At 42.5% G+C, this 26,187-nt stretch overlaps 1 protein-coding gene across 1 annotated transcript in view; it reads left to right on the top strand.

Moving 5' to 3' along the window:
• Positions 1-639: 639 nt before the first annotated feature.
• The window catches only part of AHNAK2 (AHNAK nucleoprotein 2), a 38,874-nt gene continuing 13,326 nt past the window's right edge, over positions 640-26,187 (top strand). The window contains exon 1 of the mRNA XM_010584183.1: positions 640-770. The gene's annotated coding sequence lies outside the window, so the exon portion shown is untranslated. The remainder of the gene's footprint in view (positions 771-26,187) is intronic.

Here is a 26,187-nt window from a genome sequence, read left to right as displayed (position 1 = left end):
GCTCAGCATTCGAGGTTTTTTTCAGAAAAAAATTAAGCCGCTGACAAAAAATGAAAAGGAAAAATGAACTTAGAGAGGACACTAGAACAGCCTTGAAACCCATTTGAACCACGCTGTTGTGACAGACCGCATCCTCTTGTGTGTGCATGCTTGCATGAGAATTCACTAATACATATAATGTTAATTACCCACTTATGTCCTGAAGCAAGGCTGGGAATGAATTTCAGGAAAAGAGATGTTTGTTTTGTGTGGGCGCCCACATCCCATATACTTTTGGTCCTGAGGAAATTGCCCCGTCTCTCCACCCTGCGTACGCTCGTGCCTGTAGCTGTAGGCAGTAAGCTGGGAGAAGAGACGGAGCTTACGGAAACCCGTGTATCCCCGTTCCTCCACGTCCCCCAGCATGGAAAGCCTGAGCAGCAACAAGCCCGGGGTCTATCCGCTGCTCCCGCCTGAGCTGAAGCCGTACAGCTGTTGCCTTAGTAGAGAAAGGGATTGGATTTCACAGGCTGTGTAATCTGCGACAGCGCTCTTTGGCTTGGGGATAGCAACAAGCCTCACCCAGGCTTAGCCATCCCCTTTCAGCCCGTAGAGGAACGCCCCAGTCGACATAGAAGGAAAATTGTTTGCTGAATTTCTGCACAGCCCTCCTTCCAATTGCTGGAGAGAGAGGGGGAGTGAGAAAGAGAGAGAGTTTAAGGCAGGCTCTGCACTGGTGTTCTGGGCTATTTCAACTTCAGGGCAACTTTAGAGAACTTCAGTTATTTTTGGTAAGTTCTTTTAAAAAAACCCAAACCCTCCTCTTTCTCTCTCTTTCTTTCTTTCTTTTTAATCTCTGATGCAGATTGCACAAGTTTGCAGTAGATGATGGGTTTTTAAAATTGAAAAGAGATGTGGGCGTGTGTGTTTTGCGTCCTTTGATACAGAAACTGGACATTCTGTTTATAAAGACATAATGTCGCCAGCTGCTGTACTTGATAAGCGAAACCTGAAGATGGTGTGTGTTAAGCGATACCGCCAGGGAAAAGTATGGCCAGAACGTCAGCCAAGGTGCATCCCACCTGGCGTAAAGCTTTGTCTCTTTCTTGTGTATGGGAAGAAGTGAGATCAGGGGTGAACGAACGAGTTCAGCCTGCTAAAAAGTTTCTGATCCACATTTTTAATGCAGGGGTTTCAAGCTCGTGCACTAAGCCTCCCAAAGCTTTCAGAGGGATGTTGGTTCTCAGTCCTATACACACCCCTCCATTCAGTAATCTCTATTCCAGATCATGCACGTTGTTTTTCTTACTTCCTCTGTCTGTATACTTAACCCACCGTATGATCTCAAAGATAGTGAAACTTTCTTTTGTAGTACAAAGAGCTAGTCCCGGTTGTTGCAATGAATTGCAAGGTGCAAGCTGCAATTTACTTACAGTGAAATTGGTTTCTGATGAATATGACTTTTCTGTTATTTGTTTGCCCCATAGATATGTTTGGACTTTTATAGTATCTGTGCTTCTACACAGGAGGAATTCTATTTGTGTGGATATTATATCTCAATAGGTACCATTTGCAACATATATATCACAATATACTGACTTGGCACTAGGATCTCTGTATGTTAGTGGTATTTGAGACTAAGATTAACCTTGAAGCATTTAAAAAACAGGTCCATAACCTTGTCAGTAGAAGTGGGATCCTCTGTGTGTTTCCTGCGAGGCTGCTGAGGCTACTTCACAAAGTGCTAGGAAATATGCTAGGTAAAATTATTCTCTCCATCTGTCTAGGTCCTTTGCCCCATCCATGTACCTTAATATGTTTCTGAACACATGAATACAGATGATCAGGAGTAGGACTTGCATCTGTAGCCACCTGCAGGGAGAACACAAAGTACACGTCCTTAAGGCTTTGATAGAAGAGAGAAAAAACATTACTCACATGAGAGAAACCCCCCAAAGTCTACTCCTCTACAACAAAAATGACCATTCTTCTTTATAATTTATGCAACAATAAACACAGAAAGTTGGAAGGTGACTCTTAAGATATACAGTACTTAGCTTATGATCACCTGTTGCATGCACGAGGGAAAACTTCTCAGTATTGCCTTGCTATATCTCTTACTATAATAAAGAAAAACTGTAAGGAATTTTGCAGATCCAAGCAAATTAGAGGAAAAGCAGTTTATGACAGCCAATTTACTTCCAAAATCTGTCCTAACATAGGTCTAAAATCCAGCATGAAAAAGTTTCAGATGTTTAACAGCACAGGAAAACTTATAACATCTCAGAATTTATTGGGTTTTATTAGCTATGTTTAAAAAGTGATAAGTGTGACTGGAACTTTTAATTGCAGTAACTCTATAACAATGGTGTTAACAATAACCCTTCAGCAATAAACTGAAAACTATAAATCTGTGCCAGGCGCTCTGCAGTGCTGACATGTTCCATGATGGCTGTAGCTTTTCTGTAGAAGTATGTAGATTTGTTAGCTAAAATTGCATTTTACTATCTTTGGTGTGGCACTCTCGTAAAGTAAACTCTACTATTATATTACAAGACTTGTGTAAATCTCTGACTGAAGTCGGTTTGACTCTAGTCAGTGCTCATAAGCAATCCATCGAGGATGGCTGCCTTCCAACCTCCTCTACAGTGAGTGTTAACGTCTTTTCAGTCGGACAGGGCAGCGGTAACTTCTAGCACTGATTTGCCAGGGGTTTGGAGATGGCACGTATTTTCTGCTTTTAATTGTCTTGGACGCTCAATCTGTATTCACAACTATGAGGTCAACATGCCTCTATTCACTTTTGGCTGTACTTGAAGCTCATCGGTGAAACAAAATCCAACAGTCTGTAATACATGGTCAGGGGAATAGCTATGATCTGAGTTAACCTCCTGTTGACTTCAGTGGGTTCGGTGCCCCGTGCCCAGAGGCATCCTCCACTGGGAAGCCATGCCAGGAACTTCACAGGCACTTCATTTAACGTTGTCACTGTGAGCGGAGGGAGTAGGATGTACAGCATCGGGATCTTACTGAAGTGTCATGTCATGTATGTAGCCACAGGAATGTATATTCCCAGGGTTTGAACCTCTGAAGATGCATAGAGCTTTGGGTTGGGTTTTTTCCCTCATTCTATGCAAGTATAAAACACCGAGGGTTTTAAGTGAGATTTTTTCCCAGGATTCCTCACATCAGGAGACCTAAATAATCAGAATATAAGGCAATGTATTTGAAAGGTGTGAAAGCTACTGGCTTACATTATGAGTAAATATTTGAGTAAATAGATTCAATTTATTATTTACATCTGGCTATTTTTGCATTCCATAATGTCTCTCACATCAGGGAGCAGCAAAATATGCGCTGGAAAAATCAGGGTTTCCACCTCTGGGAAAACGTCTCACTGTGTTCCCGGGCTCTACGTTGCAGGCTGAATCTAAACCAGTAAGGTTTTGAAAAGCCTCGACATTAGCCCTGCTCTGAGCGAGGAGGGGGTCTGGCCCACTGCACCAGCCCAGGCAGACCAAGCAAGGGCGAGCTTTTGCTTTCAGGCAGTTTGCCACGGCCCTGAGCCCTAGTGTGCTAAAAACCTGTTTTCCTGACAACATCATCTAACAACTACTGCCTTTCCTGCTTCCTTTAGCTGTAACTTCCAATCTGCCCAGGAGGCCTTTCCCTCCAAAGCCAAGTGGTGGAGCAGCACCGAGCGATGTAGGGGATTCAGCTCCTGACGGGGCTAAGATGAAACCCTACCAAGACTAGGTCGTCATCTCTGCACAAGCGACAGAAATCAAGACAACACTCTTGTGGCAAGAAAGATCCTTTGGATGACCCTCAGCTGTGCCTAGCCCCGGTGCAGGAGGATTACAGCTGCACCTAGGGAAAACTTGCTAAATTCACACATTTCCTCGTCTCACTCTGAGTTTTAAAGTCAAGGCTGGAATTTGTTATTTTATATTGGAAAACAAAACTTCAGGCTAGGAGAGGACTTTTCATGTACTAAATACTTCCTACCAACATGTTTCCTTCCTGAAAGGAGGCTATAGGTAGCCAAGTACCTGGAAGTAACTGCTGACTTACTGCAGAGAATGGGTCTACAGTTTTCTATCAGAGAAGGGGAACCCGTGGGTTCACCATCCAAATCTGGCCGAACATGTAGTCCTGAGTGGCTGGAGCAAGCCAGAGTATGTTACGGTTATTATGGCATGTGAGTAAAAAATAAGCCAAGGTAACTGATAGGGGACCCATCTGCTCCCATGGCATAGGGACGGCAGCTCTGCAGGGAGCGAGTCCCAGGCCACGGTAACAGCCCATATCCCAGCGAAATTCCATGGAGCAGGAATGCAAGTGCCTGAAGAAGAGCAGGCACCGAGCCCACTTCATCTGCCTAATAAAGATAGCAGTGTCTTCAGAGGGCAAAGTTATCTGTTTTTCAAAAACACAAACAAGGAGATAAGGTTTATGTGATTTCCAAGCCTGCTGATAAATGCTCGAGACTCCAAAGACACAGTAACTGTTCTTCACTGTTGGGCAAATGTTATTTTTTCTCTGTAGTTAAAAGAACAAACACCACTTGCTTTTGATAGCAGTGCACTGTGCCTGACATTCGCCGAGTCGGGGAGCAGCTGTTATCCATGCAGCCATCTGATTTTAAATACCTTTCTACCTGCCCACTGACCTCTCAGCTCTCCCTCCTTGAAGAGCGATGTGTTTGCAACCTCAGTCAACCAGCACTGAAAAGCAAAGGTTTCAAGCTGCATGTATTTCTTCCCATTTCTACAAGTCCTAGCTAAATAGTCTAATAAACTACTAGAGATATAAAATCTTCCACCTTGCAGTGAGTCCTGAAAGCTCACGTTTTATTAGTCCAACCGTCCCTAGTTTTCCTAAGTATCCCATACTCTGTACCAGCTGTAGAAAAGTAATGTCATTCAGCTTTCCACAGGTCACCTCTTTGTTTACTTGCTGTGTGGTTTGCCCCAGCACCCAGCCGTTTGACTGTCAGCCAGGCAAAACGCTCTACTTTTCCATCAAAAGAGGTACATGCAGGAACTTCTGTTTTCCTTGCCCCATGTCATTCTTATTTTAATCCAAAGATCCAGTCTTAGCAGAATTACTTGGAAGAGTGAATTCCAAAGTGGAAATTTTGGCATGAAGAAGAAACTCAAAGGACATGCATACAGGAGCAAAAATTAAAGTGTAGTGGCAAATGGGATGATAACTTTTCTACACAGCAAAAACTGCTTTAACTGATGTTTGCATTATATTCTGAAGGGAAAAAATGTCTAAGTGGGATTAGGCATCTTTATTTTGAAAAATAGATAGAAATCAGCTTTTGCTGAACCTCGGAGAAGTTAGCAGCTCTCCCTCAGATCAAACAAGCATCTAAAAGGTTGGGCTGTTTTTTTGGTTTGAAATGTGTGCGGGTTTATTGGAAGGTATATGAGCCAAAGATCTGTGAAACTATCATGAGAAAGCTAGTGGTTTCGATTGCTGATATTTCCTGGTGTGAGCTGAGCTTTCCCTATTCCTGCTTGTAAAATCAGCTGAAAGCAAATAATTTACAAGAACACAAAAATGTCATTAAGCATTCCCCAAATATTTTCCTATATGTCAGAGCTGATCAAATTTATGATTTAGTGAAAGGTTGCATTGATTTTTATATGAACTGTGTCCTCACACTCCTTAAGGTTGACTTTTTCACATAATGGGCTTGATTATGAGAAAAAAATGATTTGCGCAATGAATAGCTCGGACGACTCAGTGCCTGATTAAAGTAACCAGTTAGTCAGAGCCCATTTTGGAGGCAAACCGGGCATTTTTACATGAGAATGATGACTACAAGTGGCATTTGTACTTGTGGTCATGGATGGCTACAAAGACACCGAGTGATGCGTGCAGTTGTGATGCTAACTTATTAACCAGGCTCCCTATGAACAGACAGTGCTAGAGCGGTCATGAAGGGTAATACAGTTTTAGGCTCTGCTATCACTCTCTTCTTTTGGGGCATGTGTTGGACTAGAAAATGATTGACTGTGTAAAGTGGTGTAAAACAGACTTTTGAAAGTTATTTCACACCCAGGTATTTATAAGGGGACATTTCAGTGATTTACAGAGCTGGATGGAGGCAGGACCCCCACAGAACTCTTATGAAAGGAATACATTTAGTAATGGCACTGTGATCTTACATCTATATTTGGATTATATGTCCACAGTGGATTTAACAACTGCTTCAGTCAGTCTAGGAGGAATCTGTGAATGAAATGGTTTGGATAGAGATAGCAGGAGAAACAATATTTTTCTTTTTAAAATTATCCTTCCTCCGAGGTTAAAAAGAAGCTTTTGGAAAACTGCACTGTGTTATGCCAGGAAAGCTCATCACAGAGATTAGGGCATTAATTACCTAATTATAATGTATACATTGCATGCTTCACCAACCAAATATATAAACCTTATTTATTCTAAATAAACCCTAAAGCCCAGAGAATAAGCCTAGCACTTGCAGATAAGCTCAAGAATGAATGCAATCTCTCCTAAATATACCAGCTTGTTTCTTAGAAAGAAAACAGGGTGCTCGGTGCATGTGACAACAAATCATCCCTGGGTCTCATGGTGAGGAGATCAGAGCAGCTGTCAGGAGTCTCCGAGGAGCCCAAGCAAACTGTCCACAGCACATTTTCCTGGGAGCTCTGCCCCGTGCTTCCCCCTCCTTCTCTCCCTGTCTCCCTTTTTTCTGCTTTGCTACTGTGGATAAACAGTCCCAGTCCTGCAGAACCGCTCCCATCCCAACCATGTGGCCAGCTCTAGTCCATGGGGCTCCTCCTGGAGACCTGGACCATTGCTCCCCTTCTGCTGCTGCTGAGCACAGCAGGACTGAGAGCATGGGCTGGTAGTTGGATGCATGGGGTATGGCTATTCAGAGACCAGGCTGCTCAGCGAGTATTGGAAAATACAACGTCCCAGAGCGGCAGGATCTCAGCAGCTGTAGGTAGGGGGAATCTGGTAGCACAAATGTTGTTTGGAGGGCAGCAGTGTTTTGTCGTTTTGGGGCCAGCACGCATAACTGCATGTGTCAGCAAGCATTTACTGTATATCCAGTCAGTACGTGGCAAGACGACATCCCAGTCAACCTATGGGTCCTGGAGCCCGTTGCTGTACAAATGCAGAAATGTCTTTCTCTCTTGATTTAAGAAATGATGCAATCCCTCTCTTTCAGCATAAGACCATGGCTTGCCCAGGAGACAACTGCGCAGTGCAGCAGCCCAGAAGGCTGTGGCAGGCAGATGGCAGAGCAGATGGGTTGATGGTTCAGCAGGTGGGGTGTTTGCATGTAGGCAAACGGTGCTCAGCCCAGCAGCGTGATGCCAGGGGCATTCAGGGCACTCATCACTGGAGGGACGCAAGGTGTTCTGAAACAGAGGGGCTGAAGTAGCTGAGTCAGATTAACTTGTTGGATGTGGATCGTAGCTGATGGCAAGGCTTGGGTAGGAAAACCTGTGGGAAAAAAATTGATTTCCTATTTTCAGCTTCTTGAGTTTTTTTCTGAAGAAAAGTTTAAATTCATATAGCACCCATGAAGGAAGCTTGTGACAAGCCCACCTTGAAGCCCTTTCACAGGCTGGTATCTGTGGGGTCAGTCCAGCTGGCAGAGGCAGCATTGAGAGAAGATACCCTGGCATAAAGACAGGTTTGGGAGCAGGGGACCCCACAGCACGCCCGCTGCCACAGCCCACTGCCTCAGCAAGACTGCCTAAAGGTGCCTGCAAACCCTCGTGATGCAGTGGTGGGGTCAAAGATGACCTCAGAGCACGGACAGAAGCAAATGACAGGGAAAGAAAACCAATGATTTTGGATTATTTCCCAAGGGCACTGAGAAAGCAGCCAGCAGGGCCACACACGCACACGTCCAGCCACAAAACAGTGAAAATCAGCGTGGGTGAGACAACCCCGTGCAGCAAGACCCCCTCCTTGCCATCGTGGGCAACCACAGCCTTTCCAGCCCAGGGGAAACACCTTGTAGGTGTTGCATCAGACCCAGGTGCTGCGGAGCTGTATTGGCACATAAGCAGCGAGACGCGCAGCAGTCCTCACAGCGGTCAGGGTGTCCGGGGTGTTTCTGGTGACTGCTGCCCCAGCCATTCTCAGCTGTGTTTTATTAATTTATTTGCATTCCTTTGTGTTTGGGGCTCATTGCTGCTTCGTGTTCAGTCTTTGCCCTGCTTTGAAAAATGGGGATTTGAGTCAGCAGATCTCCACCCTGCCGTGTGATAGGGAAGCAGCGCTTTTGCAATGCTCTGCCAAGTTCTGACATGCGTTGAAAACTGGTCTTCTGCCAGCAGTCCTCCGTGTGGGGAACTGCAGGTAAATTCAGGTGCTGCATGAACACCTCTCCACTATCGCACTGTTATTTCATGGCCGGGGCTGACAGAAGTCACACTGGCACACACAGAGACAGCCCATGAGCCTGGGCCTGGGGCTGACATTTGCACCAGAGCAAAGGGAGGGCAAAAGAGGTATAAGAAGCCTTGAGCATTTTCTCTTTCCCACAAAGCCTTCTCTTTTCAATGCCCAGTAAGGGATGGAGAGGGAGCGAAAATCATCATCCTCTAATCCAGAACAGGAGCTGGCTGTCACATCAGCACAAACAGACCATGCTAACTCCTCCACTAACTCGGTTCTTGTGAGGAGACAGAGATGGACTGCGATAAGGTTTTGGCTCTTGGACACACTTGGAACTACGTGCAAGGCTAGCCAGAGCCTGCGAGCTCAGGGGAAGGGAGCTGGGACTTGCTAAGTTGGCACTGAAAATTGCAGCAAGGAGCAAAGTCCTTGACCTGGCTGCAATAGCTTTGAGGAGAAGGAGTGAGAATTTCCTGCTCCGCAGAGACTATGCAGAAGGCAATGTCTCTGGCATGCAGGCAGACTCGAATCTGTCAAACTTACTATTGTTGCACAAAAATGGCACAGCCCAGCCACGTTTGTCAAGACTTACTCTTGTCGTTTATTGCTGCTGCAGTCTGATGGCAGATTAAGGTTCCTACCGTGTTAAGTGATATATAGCCACCCACCCGGACATGCCTTGGAGGACTTACAAGCTTTATATCAGGCAAGTTGAGCAAAACAGAGGTGGCAGTATTGAGGAAATAGTGGAAACAGTTTTACAGAGAAAGAAGGAAGGCTTTTTTGGGCTGCATTTTGGTTTATTTCATTGTCTAGAAGATCTCTGAAATTCTCAGTCATAACAAATCCCTGTTGCCTGGAGCAAAGCTGTGGATGCAGTTATCCAGCATATGGGTTCGTGCAAAGCGCTCGTGGTGCAGGCACATAGTATGACTGAGCATGAGCACTGCGATCTTGCCGCGTGTTGGATCTCCTGCTGCTCTCCTGCGGAGGGGCAGAGACCTCTGCTTGGAGATCTGAATGCAAAATGTTGTGTAGATTTGTTTTCTAGTCAAGAAAAATGAGGGAGTTCTGCAAAGAGGAGATAAATATTTTAGGCAACCTGCAGCTGCTAAAGTTTTTGTTCCCACTGTCATGCCTCTCAGGTGTTTGGGGGAGAGAAGGGTACAATGTGCAATGCTGCATTTCTTTTTAACTTCTGTTCAGCTCCCCTGAAGTACCCTTAGGTAGCCAGAGAAACACATTGCCAGTAGAGTTATAGCAACAGCAGCACAACACCTACAAGTCCCAGCTGGATTTTTATGATGACAGGCAGGAAAAATGGAATGGCATTCACTTCAAGGGTGAAAAAAAAAAGGCAAGTAAGAGTGTGTTCAACCACTCAGAGACATGGACTGACCTTGGGCTGAGAGCAGTAAGGATATTCTGCTGACAGGACATGATGTATTCCCATGGAAATGAGATTTACATTGCTTTTGGAAAATACATGGAAGTGGCCCTCCACACAGACACCATAGATAGCTTAATGAGAAAATTTTACATATTTGGACATCGTAGTCACAAAATAAAGTAAGGGAAAATTAATGCTAATTAGCCATCAGTCTTTAAGCAGACCCGAGTGGGTTCAAAGCAAGAACCATCCTGACATACCTACCTACCTTTTGACAAAGTAAAAAGGCATAGAGGCTTGTTTTAAATCTGTACTTGGAAAAATCATGATGCAGTATTTTTTTTTTTTTAATAGTAGTAGATCAGTCTATTCTCTGCTCAGCTGAGTTACAAAAATAGTATTTTTGTAATTAGTGGTTCTTTGCAAACTCATGAAATATATATATATATACACATACACAATGCCTATCTGTATAAAAGTAGTATGTGCTTAGATGAGTTTTGCACTGATAGGCCAGTTGGCAAAGAAATTGCTTTTAGTTGTCCATTAGGGCTGGATTCAATAGAAATGTTGGCTGACTTCACCGCAAGCCTTGGAAACCATCGGAGTATTCAAGGCTTAGGCAGTCAGATGCCTGCTTTAATTTCTATTGACAAAGGAAAAGGAGGGATGAGTAAATGTAAAACATTTCCTTCCAGCGTTGAGCTAAGAGAGGCAGCGTGGTGCAGGGAGGAGGTGGAATCCAGGACATCTGGGTTGTATTTATTGCTGGCTCTGCTGCCAACATGCTTTGTGACTTTGAGCAAGTCATTTTTTTGCTTTGCTACCTTACTTTCTGTGAGGCAGAGAGAACTCACCTACTTTCATGTAGTGCTCTGGGCAGGTGCAGGGACTTTCTTGGTGACCATGACCAAATGCTGCAGTTGCCAAGCTGGCATATTCATATGCTCCAAGCAGTGCTGTCTCAGTGATCGATACCCCAGAGGATACAAGGGGTAGCTATGCCCTTTGAGAGCCCGAAGAGAAAGGTGCTCATTAAGGAGCACTGTGCCTGCATAAGTACGTATCCATAAGTACTAGTAACCAGTGCCTTCTGCTACTGCAGATCAGAAAGTCATTCAGAGCAGGAGTTGGGTTGGGAACCTCTTTCCCCTATACTTACAATCCCTTATTTCATTTACTACACAACTCCCAGGGAAGAGCAGTTGCTTTGGGTCTAAGTCACAGGGAATGAGGTGGCTATTTTGAAATGGTCTCTGTATGGTGCTCCCAGTACTCAGAGCTCTTTTCAGGCTCTCAACGTGGAGGAAAGAAGCCTGGCATATTTTTATCTTTTTTCTTTTCTGTAAGATGCACTTTCTGCCAAATGTGAAGAACTGAAAAAGCATGTGAAAGCAAAGAGAGAGTCATATATGGCCTTCTGCATGTCACCAGCAATTGCTCTGTAGTTCAGAAGTGATATTTAGGCTATAGTTGGAAAAATTCTGCCTATATCTTATTTGCTTTTGTTTTTCACTTTATACAACACTGACATCATAATGCTACTTGCAGTATACATCAGTTGAATCCATGGCTAATCTACAAAATGCTTGCATTTTTTTCTAAAAGTAATTTCTCTTAGAAGGATGCAGGCATGATTACTGTGTGTGGTGCTGTGTGGTCTGCTGAATTTTATAAGATGGAATCAAAGCTGATCTCAGTCCATGTCACAGTCTGAATTACAAGATGAATGCAATGTAGCATGCCATATATCAGTTTCATTGAGGCCAACAAATATCTTGCTTGAGTAGGCACACAATGAAATCTCAATACTTCGAGATTTGATCCCATGGCATGAAATGACCAGCAAGTAAGATCTGAGTCGTACAGATTTTTATAAGCTTCCGTTTATGGCATTGTCCTGTTTATCCTACTGATGGGTCAAGATGTCTTTCATGAACATCCCTTTGGAAATAAGTGGAACACTAGAGCTTGGGCAGACCTACCTCTCCACAAAGCTGTATACGATCTCTAGACTCTCTGCTGAGTATTGGGATAGATGATGGAAGAACTTGCCATGAATTATGATAATCATATACCTTTATGTACGGTACAGATCTGTGAATAAAGATGCAATATGTAGTCTACAGCCGGAGTAATTAATATCAATAGAAAACATTGATGGAAACTGATCTGTATTTATACACCATACAGCAATACTCTCCTTTGTGTTTTTCAACTCATGAAGGAAAAGGGTTATTAAGAATAACAGGGCAACATCAGTATAAATTTTGCCTGACATAATGTAGCTTTGTTGTAAGCTACCCTAGTTTAGGAATCACTTTAGCTGTATTGATTTTCCCTCCTCTGCAGGGTACATAATGTATTCTTCTCACATAACATATTTGGCAACCTGAATCAGTCAACTGAACTGGGGTGCAAGACATTTGGGTTCAACCTCTGATTTGGTGGGTGGTGCAGTCACGTCGCCTCTCTGTCTTTGCCTCCCACTCTCTCTCTGTCCATCCTCCTCTCCCTTTGGCTCTCCCCGTTAGTTTGACAGAAAGCTCTTTGGGGCCGACATGGTTCTCCATTGTGTATTTGTACAGCGTAATGAGGTGTCAGTCTTGGGACAGGCTCTTGGAAACTACCAAAGTATGAATTGTAATAGAAATAAATTAAGTGAATACCAGTGTCCTAGGTGTCAAGGCAGAGTGTAAAAATGATCTCGAGTAAAGTGGTCTGAATGTTTTAAAGTGTGATCCAGAGCTTCTTCAGACTTCAGAGGCTTAAATCCATCCCTTAACATGCAGCCAGGACTTCCTGCAATGTAGTCTAGTCCTGCACAGGCAACTTGGAGATGTGAAATAAAAGATGTACTTGAATCATCGTGGGTTAAAGCCGGTTATTCCCACAGTTCCCATTTCCTAATGTTTTCCACTCATGATGTTCTTCTCTTTTAATGTTCATAGTAACTTGTGCCAAAAAAGGTGTTTCCTATCATGTTCTCCTCACATTGTGTGTTGTGGTTTTGTTTTTTTTTTATTATTCCATATTTTTAATCCCCAGAGAGCTAAGGTTAGTCATAAACATGCTTTTGGCTATCAGATTCATGTGTGGTTTGCTATAGCAACAAACAAAAGCATTAGTCAGAAACTGGCATGAAGCTATAAACACATATTTTTTTGTGATATTACCCAGAGTTAGCTTAATTTATGTGGTACACTGTTGCCACAAAAGTGCATCGTAGTTAGACTATTGTGCTTGTTGAATAGGAACTTCATAGAAAACCCGAGGAATATATTACAGAGAAATAAGCAAGTCTGTTAACTGATGTTGTCATCTGAAGATCACAAGCCAAATTCTGCTATTGCACTGGTATAAATCCAGCTGAACTCCTTCAGAATACACATTTAGATCAGAGGACAAAATCTGAATCTATATCTATTGAACAACAGGAAAATTATCATCATGACAACAAACACTCACGTTGCCTTTGCTGTTTTCACCTCCATAATTTTACTGCAGCAAAATGATTAGAGGTAAGCATTATCAGACTGCGGTAGATGGTTTAAGTTCACTGCCAACACACTTGGAAAACATTATCTGCAGCATGGCAGGGAGAGCGAGGCTTAGTTAAAGATAGTCTCTCTCCAGCTGTGCCTGTGCAGCGCTGGGAAGGTGCAGTTTGTGCAGAGCTGGTGTCCTTCCAGCCTGTCTGGGGAAGGGGAGGGGTGGCTTGTGCAGCAGGGACTGACTTTCCTGGGGAGTTGGTTGGGTTTGTACAGCCTTCACTGAAATCCCACAGCTAGACAGCTACTGGTCCCTGAGCCAGCTAGTTTAAAGGTTGCTGTGAAGGCGCTACAGAAGCGGTGATTTTTGCCTAGGCGGAGTAGGCATATTTCTGTTAATGTTTTATTCCAACCATTTGTCTTCTCTCCACTGCACCTTTTCAGGAACATGAGCCGTCCTTTTTTTTGACAGCTGCATTTAATAAAAAACACATACATGAAAAATGTGTTTTCCAGTATCCCTGAGCTGGCACTGCTCAGTGAGGAGAACTTAAACTTCCCTAGAAATTTTTCAGATACATTTTCAGCCCCCTCTCTTCAGATGTGTAGCTGTGAAGTGTTTGTGACCTTCCCTGCTGCAGAGGTGTGCAGAGTAACGTGTAAGTCATATACACATGTGCCCAAGTGATAAGAGTAACAAAACCCTCAGAGCCTTCTTGTACCTACCAGTCCAGAAGTTTTTAACTGGGCCAGTGGCTCCAGCTGCAGAAGATAATCCCACAGCAACATGAAGTTTGCACATGCGGGCAGAGGCCTTCTGAGAATGGGCTTTTGAAGTCCAGGGATCAAGAACAAGTCCTAGCACCAAGCATTGGCCAAGCTGTGTTCCAAAACCAAAGACTTCTTTTCCCGAACCGAACCTGTAAGCAGAAGAACATGCCTCAGGAGATCCTACACTTTAGCTCTGGCTCTGTTCACTGTGCTTTGCTTAGTGTTGTTGGTTCTGGGTCCTACGTACTTGAGACCCTGGCGTCTTTTCAAAACCTTTTGAGATAACCTTAACACGGTAGATTTACCTGGTGTGGAAGTGTAAAAGGGCCTGGTTTTCAGTAAGTAGCTGCTGAAGTAGGACTTACTCTGGCTACACGTGGGTTATCTTTGCCCTTTTCCTATCTGGGCCCAGTTGCATCAAGCCCTGCATTGAAAGATGTCAAACACTTGATTTCTCTGAAAACAGGAGAGCTCTGGCTGTTTGCCTTTTTCAAAGATCAGCCCAGTGCTTTTCTGTTTCCTTTACTCCCTGTTGGTCAAATGGGAACAGAGCTTCCCCATAAGACTGTTCAAAGTATTTACAATGAAGAAAAAACAGTGTAGATGCAGAATGCTGTCAAAACTGACCCCAACAGCACTATATAAAGCAAATATTTCAGTCATTGCTAAAATGTTGACATCTCAGTTAATGGAGGACTTTGGGTCTGCAGTATTTAAAAATGTCACAGTAAGGTGGTGGTGGAGCTTTTTATTTGTTGACAGTAAAGTGAAAATTATTCGACCTTGTAAACAGCAGACAGGATAATTTCACGGTAGCAATCGTTTTCCTTTTCTGGCTTTATTGACTGTAAGCTGTGTGTGGTGGTGGGGCAAGGAACGCAAACACACCTTCCTTAGCAGAGAGCAATAGTCTCTCTGCTGCACATGATGAACTGCAGCGCACAGACAGAAAGCAGAGACCTCACTGGGGCCATTGGATGAGCCAGGGTACAAGAGAGCATAAGTAGTAAACCACCATTGGTTTTAAAATACTCTTTGCAAGGATGTGCGGAAGAACCTACAGATGGACTGAGGGGCATCTCCAGGTGCCTCCCATTCTATCCACTTCCACTCAAACTCTCCACAGCTCTGCAAATCGGGTGGTTGTTGCCATTCTGCAAAGTGGGGAAAAGCCGCTGGATTGTCCTCCTGTTGCACAGATTTAAATTACTCTAAAGAAGCCACCTGAGAGAAGAATCAGATCCACCTACTTGCAGTAGATCTCAAAGACTGTAACTGAAGCCCTGGGGTCTTCCTTTTCCTTATGCTAGCTTTGTAGTGGTACAAGTCTGTTGATTTCAGTAGAGCCCTTCATCTAGCTAAAGGTCAAAATGTAATTTACTCTCCCTGATACATTTGCCTTAATCTAGTGCAGCTGTTCATCGAGAAAAACATTACCATGTGCGTTCAAAGAGAATGCATCCTCTTTTAACTGAGTTAAGGAATATTGAACTTGTGTGTGAATAGACCATTATGATAAAGAAACAGTTACTCATCTCCATAAGATATCATTATTTTCTTATTACAGAGATGCTTTGAATGTTTGGAAATGTTATGAATCAGCCTTAGGGTTGATAATCAAATCCAAGAAATAGTCATCTTAGTGCTTTCAGACAACTCCACCCAGATCAATTCATTCACCAGTTACCACGTGGATGAACTGCAGTGTAGTTACTTTCTCCCCATTTGAGTGTTTAATCAAAAAGAAATCCAGAACTGCAGTAACGAGTCTTCAAAAAAATGGTTTCTCCCTATCATTTGTGCTAGCCTCTGTGAAACGTAAAACTGAAAAATATTTCCTTAACTAAACTGTGTTTTCCTCTAATCTATTAGGCAAGCATGCTGGTTTGTTATTTCTGGGTGCCTCAGAACTGGCTAGAAGATGCAGAGAGGGAAAATGAGCACTGAATCATTTAAAAACCACATGCAAAGATTCAAATATTCTTTTTTTCAAAAATATAATGCAACAGAAGTTTGTCATCTTCAGTTTTTCCTTCTATAACTTAACATGCGCTTAAAATTCCAATGCTTTTCAGTCTTACATATCTAATTATTTCTAATTTCAAACAGTAAAGATTAAGTTCACAGATTTAATTTGTAAAAGAAGATAGTTATCAAATGGCAAGTTTAGAAAATGCTGGGATGAGGTATACATCTGCTAGGGAAAGACGTTCAAAAAAGGTGAGAACCAATGAACCGAAATAAGGAGACATCATTTTTGAAAAGAATTTGGTAGGTCATCTGTTGAATTCTTTAGAAATCTGACTTTTTTTGGACTGAAACCCAAGTTTATAGTCCATTTATTCAGATTTGAATTACATTGATATGAACAGAACTGTACTAATTAAATTATTTATCTGACTTGATGGATTAATTTATCTGTAAATGAGCTTTTATGCTTTTGTAAACTCAGTCTGCATCCAGAAATTCTCTCTAATTTTAAAGAGACTCTCTTACACCACACAAACAAAAGAGAAAATGAGCTGTGCCAAATACTATTTTGCTACCACCACTGTTTATTGACAGAAAATATTTTTATCTTAACAAAGTGAGGGAACTGCTAACTTTATCTTTGACATAAAATATTTTCCCATAATAATTTTCTGTCACCTTTTTCCCATATCTCTTGTATTACATATACATAAAGGAATTTAAAAGCTTAAAAGATATTTTCTTCTATGGTGATTTACATCCAAACAAGTTGCCCAGGGAATTTTCTCTCAAACTGAAAACCTGTTTCCAAGGGCAGATGTTTATATAAAAGCCCCCATAAAAGGTTGTGGAAAAAATACAAGGTTTTTGCTGCATTCCTCTTTTGAGAGGAGCTATGCCCAGTATACCAGAGAGAGGGCCAAAGTAACATCACTCCATTAATATTGCTGCATCTGGGCGCTTAATTTTGCACTAGATTTTATCAATGGAGTAAAGAGAAATGAAAGTCTTCCTAGACCATACGGATCTTTAAAGTGAACTCTCTCTCTCTATATATGTACATATGTATATGTTTGTATTTATATATAAATACAAAAATTTTTACTGCGCATTGATTCTGATGGGGATATTTTTAAGCAGTGGTTTGGAAGAACAGTTTGGGCTGAAAAGTCTGTTTGTGATTTGGAGTGGTAAGTGCCATTTCTATAAAGCCTGTATCAGTTGCTTTGGGCTTTTTGTATAATGTTAGTAGATCCTCTATTCTTATCTTAAAACCTATTCTTAGGGGACAAATGTGCTCTCTACTAAAAGCACCAAGAACTAGCATCTTCCTTTAATGTGTCAGAGAGAGGACAAAGAGTAGTCAACTTCCCTTGCTACCTCTCCGGGTCAGTACTGGGCTCCCTTAAGAGACAGCTTGGGGTTACGGCCACTGCTTCTCAAGCAATACAGACTCTGCGGCCAGAGAAATTGAGTTTCCAGGGCTGCCAATCAAGCTTACATGGGCAGAACGATCATTTTTAATAAATGTATTCATTTGATTCATTTCTAAATCTGAGCAGGGCTGTGTTTTGGCAGTGGAACAAGCAATCTGCTCTGGGAGAAGCCTGGATTCTTGGGGGGGTGAATCAGCGAGGAGAAGGAATGTGGGAAAGTTAATTTTCATGAGCTTTATGGGCCTTATCTGCAACAGGCACCCACCTGCCTCTGCTTCTAGGCAAGTCATGATAAGAGCTGAGTTCACAGCTATCTAACAGGGAGGATAGTAGGTATCAACTGCCCCTGGCTCCGAGACGAAGGCAGCTTTGCATTCACTTTCCAAGTCTAGTTTGTTATGTAGGTGAAGGGATTTCTTTCAGAGGGAAAAAAGCTGCAACGTGCCTAATCAATGTATAGGATAACCAAATAACTGCAGAGTAGTTTCTGCTGGGGTTTCTGAAGCTGGTGAGCAAGTGAGAGCACTTCACTTGCAACATGCCCCTGAAGTCCTTCTTGAAATCCAGACTATCCAGAGGGACAGTGACACCCTAGGACATTTTAGCTGAGTATCCATGCAACTATTTACAGCACTGGTAGAGAATCAATCACAAGTAAAAACAGTGTATCTTAAGAGATAAAACTGTTGAGAGTCCCGGGAGATAAAACTGTTGAGGACCACAGTAGATTAGACCAGTCTTTATGGCTTTATTTGGCTATGAATCTTTAAATCACTTTTGCCCCATCCAAAAGGGTGGTAAGCAATTTTTGTTCAGACTGGGAGCTAGGACATATATAACAACAATTGCTAAAAAGTGGTTCTCTTCCCTTACTGACTTTGTGAGAACAGAGGACCTGCAGTCCTGGAAAAATTGTAATTGATAATTATCAGAGAGGGTCCTAATGTCACATCATCATCACAATAATTATACACCAGAACACCATGGGAATTTATGCAGGAAGTAAAACACACATTGGAAACCCATTCTGTCACGTAAAACCTCAGAGAGGAAAATTCCTGCCTAAGACAAGCAAACACACAGACACAGGGCAGGACATTACACCTACCCTGCAGGCAATTGATAATGCAGAACCTGTGCTTCTGAGAGAGAACCATTCAGTAGGGGAAACAGCACTGAACTTCTGGTCGTCTGGTGGGTGCCATGAGCATTTCTCCAGCTGCCTTTTCCACCCTGCCACTTGCAGCTGTATTTTAACTAGCGAGAGCGGGGGGAGGGACCAGGAGAGAGAAATTCAGGTTATCAACCACTGCCGCCTGCTTTTGCTGTCTCTTTTGGACATCATTCTAATCATGTTCTCACAACAAACTTTGGTTGAGAGCTTATTTTCAAACACTGTGTTACTCCTAGGAAACATTACTCTTTTTTAGCAACAGGTGAAATATTGGACTAATAAAATATTTTAGTAAATATTTTATTCTTGTACCAGAAGAGTTATGTGGATCTGGCCAAGCTACATTTCCTATATAGCTAAGCAACCAAAAAATGGTGATAGCTGGATGAAACTCATTAACCCAGGATCTGGGAAATTTCAATTTGACAATTGCAAAAAAAATAGTCCTCTGTGCTTTTCATGTTTAAATATGACTCAAGCTGAGAAAGTCTGTGCAGAGCCCCACCAGAGTGATTTATGCTCATGCTCTGAAAGGTCCTATGGATTCTATTAAGTTTATCTTTACCATCAGAGGAAAGATGGACTGCTGTAAGAATAAAGAGCTCCTTTCTGATCAGTCTCACTAAAGGTTTTGCTCCTATTGTGAAGTGTGAGCAGGCATGCTTTTAATGGTTTTAAATCTGTGGGCAGAGCTTATCAATAAATACACACTTACAGGAAAGCCATTCACTCGCTTTTGCATCTGGGGGCTGTTAGTTTCTCTTTTTATGGTAGTGTTTATATCTGTTCTTAGTTGCTAGCGCTCTTCCACATCCTCCTTGATATTAGGCAACCTGTAGAAAATGCTCTATAAAATCCTATAGAGCTCAGTATGGTCTGCAAGAAACCTAAATTCCCTAGACATTTCTCTACTTGGATGTACTTTGCAGAGCAGAGTACCGTTCCTTTTGATAAAAGTAGGAGCTAACTTCACAAACAGGTCTCCGGCCAGGCAAGGAGACTGATGATTGTAACTTACGTATATTTTCTCTTTTCGGGAGGTTTTGAGATGAGATGATTTGAAGGCTGTTAATGAGTACTCTAACTGCCGACAAGGGCAGCTTAACATACCAAGGCACTGAATCAAAACATCTTGTTCATGCCTTGAATGGAAGGAAACTATTCACGCATTGGTTATTTGGGAGTAGCTGCCCCTTGAGCTCTGCTGTGCTACAAGCCCCTGCTTTTGGCTCGGGAGCCTGAGCTGCATTCATGGCAGTACAAGCATGCAGCTCAGTGACGGAGTGCAGCCAGGGGGCATTGCCAAACCAAACGCAAAACAAAGGCGGGAGGACAGCTTAAACGCAGGCCTAGCTGGTTCTGATAGCATCCTGCAGATAGCAAGGCCTGTTAAACCCCTTTAGCAGCGAAATCTTTATCTTCATGCCACAGACTAGTCCTTTGCCTTCATCCCAGAGAAACAGTTAGGGAGACCAGAATTTCAGGGCTTGGTGGGGAGGGTCCTACTCCCAGCACAGGGCAGAGCGTAAATGCTAAAGGAGAGGTGCTATTCCTCACTTTATCACTTTTTTTCTGAGGCAGAAAGGCTTCTTTTTCTGCTGTGGCAACCGTTCATTTCAGAGCTGACAAGCTGGTTCGTCTAGGTGGAGCTACTGGGTGCCCCCGCTGTCCCGCTGGCAGTGGTTCAAGTGAAGTAACATTACATTCCTGAGATGAGGGCTGGGAGAGGCAGCCTTCTCTGTGTCATTGCGCCCGCATCTCCCCATTGCCATGGATCCTGCCCGGATAGAGTGACAGGCACAGCATTCCCGCTGCGGTCCTGCCGTGCCCCAGAGCCCTGCCCAGCAGTTGTTGTAACTCAGTCCGTGGGCTCTTGCGGGACAATGGAATGAATCCAGGTCTCTGGAATGTGCTAGGAAATCTCTGTAGAAGATGAACCTCTTGATTTTTCGCTGATGGTTTCCCCCAGCACTGTTGGAGCTGCTTACTGGGAATGCCACGGGTGTGCTGGAGCTCATGGTCAAGCCTACACAGACTGTGCAAGAGTCTGTGCCATGAGCTGTGCTTTAAACCTTGTGGCAGCTTCCTCAAGGAACACAGCACATGTATGAAAGAGTGTATTTGCAGACACTTTCGGATTCTTATTTTGCCAACTGATGCTCGCAGGATCATTTTCCTCCAGCATTGCTTGCTTGGAAGGACGTGACTCCTCCACCAGACTGCCCAGGAGGATTTGGGTGGTGAGGACGATTGCTCAGAACTGCCACAGCCAAGCCTCTCACCCTGCTACACTCGTGTGTTCCTAGTTGTTCTTGTTCGCGGCCTTTACAGTTGTTACCTGGCATGTACACTTAAGGAAATTCACAGTGGAACCCAAGGTGCAGTGTTAGAGCAGATGCTCTTTGCTGTGTAGCCTCCAGACAGCAGTCCTGGACAACAAATCTGCCCTGGTTTGTTTCTTTTTAACAATAGACCTTGAAGCACTGCAGTATCGCTAGGCTTTTAGTCCGATTTAATGTAGCATTAGGTCACCACTTCTATTTGTGACTTGAGCCTGGGAAAAAAAACTCAGGGGGAAACAAAGAGAAACAGTGAAATATTTCAGGCCGCTGATGATACTAAGTAGCTGTTTTTGTGCTTGTACATATCATTTGCACAACATTTTTGGTGGGATCGGCAAATTCTGTCCTGTCAAGCTAACTGATGCAGTTAACAGAACACAAACATCTTCTTGCGGATTCAGAGATCTTTAGCACCGCTGATTTTGGAAACTGGTGAATGTAGTTCTGTTAAGTGCCAAAAATTCACGTTCGTATTCAGAAAATGGTAGCTGAGATGGAAAAGGTGGTCCTTTTGCTGTCATTGTAACTTTGTCTGTAAGGGCTTTTAAAAAAAATCTGATTTAGGTCATTTTTCAGTCATGGGACCTTTAAGAAAACCAAACCAAGAATGCAATAGCTTATATGCTTGATGACACTGCCTAGCTGAAGTGATGTTTTAATTAGCTGGTTGATCTACATTTATTTGTCAGTCACCAGTCTTCTGGGATATCCTGGGAAACCCAAAGAACCCATTGCAAGGTGCATTAATTTAATAACTCATCAAAACAATAGAGACAGTGGATTGCGATGGGTATAAAAAAGAGGCAGGCATGGAAACTGAAGCACTGAGGTTGCCAAAGAAAAAGTACAGTGTTTGAATTGCTGCCTTTTTGCCCATAACCTCGAAGTGAAAAATTTCTCTTAGTGAACTAAAGTCAGGTGAACTTACCTATCTGAAAAAGTGCTCTTGAGAGGCCAAGATGAATGCCAAGCATATGCATAGCGTTCCTATTATCAAGTGCTTTCCTGAACTGGGACCCACGATTTTAAATATTCTAACTATTCTAAATATTCCCTATTTCAAATATAAGAAGTGAATCAGAAGGGGCTGCGGGGCTTCGCAGCAGCACTGCTCAGGAGGCTGTGAGAGCTCTGAGGGAAGAAAAGGAATCCCAGTAATTGCAATACCTGCAAGAGAGGGAGAACAAGCTGTGGGAAAAATATCAGGCACACTACCTGTTTTGAGAAAGGGATTTAATTTAAAAAGCAGGAGGAATTCTGGGACAGTACATTAGCAGTGACTAGCCATGCACGCATGAGAAGTAACAGACCGATGACAGGGTGCCAGAGGGCACAGGGACAGGCAGATCGACAGGTACAGGGACTGAGGGTTGCAGGAAGAGAGGTCTGACACAGAAGCCAGCTAAAGCTGTCCGTGACAGCAGCGATGCACAACCTTATTTGCAACAAGGCATAAGCACATGAGGGAGCACTGTGAAAACTTCTGACCTACATGTATGAATTCTTTGCTGGGTCAAACACAGTGCCAACAATGACAATGATACTAAATTATTATTGTTGTTGTTTGTCTTGCACCTATTCACTCCTCCTTCTCCTTATTAATAATACAAATCAAGTTATGTGCCCAGAGCGTGCTTTGCGCTGTCAGACGAGACCTGATCTAATGATGGCCCAGCCTTGCCCGCATGTCAAGGCATGAGTCTTCTAACTGGCTATGGGCTCAAAGCTATTATTTCCACAATACTGCTCAAACAGGACTGCTTGTTTCTTATCATAGCTAAGAAATGGTAACTAGCAAACATCAAAATCCTAGTGCAGAAAAGGCACAGGCTGTGACCTTCATATATTAACAAATAATAATAAATGAGTGAGCAAAGCATGCACGTTTTCACCTGTGGACAGATGTTTACCACAGATCAGGTTTCTGTCTGTTAAGAGAAACTAGTTGTTGAAGTGAAGTTAAGATAATTCATACCAGTCAGTACATGGCAAGAAGGAACCTCTTCTCCTGGTGAAGATTTTACCTGAGAATGAGCAATATTTAACCTGCATCTTTGTAAGAAATGTGTGCACTGCAACCATTGCTACTCTTGTCAGTTTTAACTGATCTACATTAAAATCCCAGGGAAAACAACACAACAACAGCATTTTAGTTCTCTCTGACAAAACAGAACAAAATTAAATAAAATAGAACAGAACAAAGCCACTTTTAGCAGGAAAGATAATGCCTAAGAAGTAGATGCAAGGAAAAGTTATATGCTTAAAGATAAGAGCAGATTACTTAAATTCACTACATCCATATGCAAACATAACTTTACTATAAAATCTTAAAAAGCAGAAAGCACAAATCTAAGAATTGCAGAGAAAGTGATATAATTTGTAAGCAAGGAAGCTAGGATGATCGGGAAAGGATGTTATTGTTTCTTTTTTAACAGCATCTCTGGAATTCTCATTTGCTGTTTTATTTGATTTTAAAGTGTACAGATTATGGTAATTTTATATGCCAGTGTCCCAATTAAAGTTAGGTTTCTCTTCAGTTTATACAACAAATTAAGGCACAATTGACTTGAATTCAATGACACTGTCACACTTGAAATTGATTATAATGTCTCAAATGTGGTTTTGGAGACTGTTACCCACCAAATGTGAATACCAAAAAAATAACCTGGTTTTATGTTTTTGTGGTTTTACCCAAAGCAGTCCAGCTGAGTTGTTAGATTAAAGATAAAATATTTTTTTTAAATTGCATTTAAAAAAGCAAATACACTTTTCAGTCATATGATATGAAAATGTTCCAGACTATATAACTCCTACTGCGTACTTTCAAAAAATTCCCTTGTTCTGAAGTCAGTTCAGTGGCTATTAGAAGTAGTCACTGATGTAAATTCCATCTTGTTTATGAAAACATTTTGAACAAAGCATTGATTGTCCAAGGTTTATAAAAAAAGTTAAAACCTATAAAATGTTGGCATTACTGCTATTTGGGGCATGAGAATGACATGCATATAAATCACAGTTTATTGGCACAGTCTTTCATACACAGAAAGAAGGCTTTGCTGAAAATGGAAATCATCAATGTACTGTAATTCCCCTCTTACAGATTTGCTTTTAAAGTACTCTGAATCGGGAAAAAATCTGAAGCAAATCTTAGTCTACAGTAGGAATCAGGGGCACAAGAAGGCTTTTATGACATGGGTTAGCTATGGTAGAGGGGCAGAGTAGGCAGAGTTTGGGGAAATCAGGGTGGATGACAAGGTCTTGGTGTGGAGCTTTGGGAGGGAAGGTCATTTGTGTAGCTGATGTCCCTTCATGCAATCTCAGCCACATCTCTATTAGCCCTGGGAACAGTAATCTGTTGGTCCATTTTGTAGGAAAGAGTCCAGCTATCACTATTTAGGAGAGGTAACAGTTTACTAAAGGCTTTCACAGGAGGACTCTGTCCCTTCCTACCCATCATGAGTTGGGTGAAAGAGGCCTTTTATGCTGACAGTTTTTCCTTTTAACAGCAGGGGATTTTTCTGGTGACATTTTGGCAAACCTTGATCCACAGCCCCTCTAGCAAGGACAAGGAGAGCAATTGCTTGCCAATACTTGGCCAAGGATGTGAAGCCACCCTTGTGCCTCATACACCACTGCTTTGCTTGATCAACAGCTGGTGAAAAATATGAAACTTCTCTCCTGGTCCAGGCCCAGATGAGGTGTCATCCAGGCCAGGTCTATCTCTCTACATCCATGCTGAACAAGAATTGGCAGTGTCACTTGTTGCTTTAAAATGGCATCCCGATGGGAAATAGGTGTTCGGGTCTCACTGCAGGAAGCGATCTAATTCTCTTGGATTTTGTGAGTAGCCCGGTCTTAGCAAAGGGGAGATTTTTGAAGGTGTTGGTCACCTAACCATTCAAAGAATCCTTTGTTTAAAACATCTGGGTTTAAAAGTTTCACCTCTGTTAGAACGCATAGGATAGCTGCAGTACCCTAGACTCAAAGGATATGCCCCACTGGATGGTGAAAAATCAACAGCACAGACTATACAGGACCATTCAAGTCCTGAGAACGGAGCACCCCATACTTGCATTGCTTCTGTTCTAGACAACTAAAATGTCAGTGAAGTTACACCAGAGTAAAACAAGAGAAACAGCAGTGAACCAGCCCAAGAATTCTCCCAGATAATTCTTTCCTTTTTCTTTTCCAGTAGTAAAATTATTGGCAGCCACTAGGGATCAATGCTGTCATTAGCCTTGAAGTGCTGCACTGAAGAGCAAATGCTCTAGCGATCCAAGCAATATTCTGTTAAGTCATTCTACTGGACTGCAGGGCTTGTGGGTGGGATTCTCCCAAGTGAAAAACACAGCAATGCCACAAGACTAAGTCCTTACTATTTCTTGGAAATATAGTAACAGCCATAAAATTCACTGTTGGCACCTGAATTTTTAGAAGCACTAAGCAAATTAAACAATCAAGTCTTAGTCCTGCAGCTCTTCTCCTCATATGATGCTTATTAAAATATATGTGGTAAAGAGATTCATGAATGGATTCCAGAATTTTCAAGCAGAAATGCCTAAAATCAGATTCATAAATCCACATCTAAATTTTTTAACAAGGTTATGCTCATTTCATAATTTTCTTGAGCTTCTGAAAATTGCATATACTAGAGTTTTTTAAAAATAGTCAAGCCAATTTATGCAGATCTTTAGTCTGAATTAGGGTCTGCATTAAGACCATTTTCTAGAATTGTCCATCATAGGCATTGGGACTAGTCCTGTGAAGGCTAAAGGAGGCATGGTCTGGCAGCCCTGATGTATTCTGAGTTGATCCTAGTTCTCTAGAGCTAAAATACCACAGGAGAGCTGATTAAGATGATGTACATATGACTAATGAGGATGCCTTCTAGTCTATCAATCAAGTTTGGAAACTTGGCCCACAGACTGACATGGGATATTCCCACTGGAAGTACACTATTTCCATTCATCTTAACGAAGTGGTCCATCACTGATCATGTGGCATAACTCTTTCAAAACCCTGCCTGTACTAAGTAATTTCATCTTCAAAAAAGTCAATGAAAAAATAAATGTAAGAAGAGATCAGAAAACTATGAAGAAAGGCTAGCAAAATCACAGCCATTTTAACAAGAGCTTGGTAACTTGTGTAAGTTAGAGTGATTTCATACATGCATCAGTCGTGCCAGCTTGTCTGCACACACAGCATGTAATATCCACATCCAGAAATGTTGTGTTCCATC

The sequence above is a fragment of the Haliaeetus leucocephalus genome, unplaced genomic scaffold (genome assembly GCF_000737465.1).
Source record: "Haliaeetus leucocephalus isolate CR32 unplaced genomic scaffold, Haliaeetus_leucocephalus-4.0 Scaffold944, whole genome shotgun sequence".
Taxonomy (NCBI): domain Eukaryota; kingdom Metazoa; phylum Chordata; class Aves; order Accipitriformes; family Accipitridae; genus Haliaeetus; species Haliaeetus leucocephalus.
This window is presented reverse-complemented; position numbering and strand designations above follow the sequence as displayed.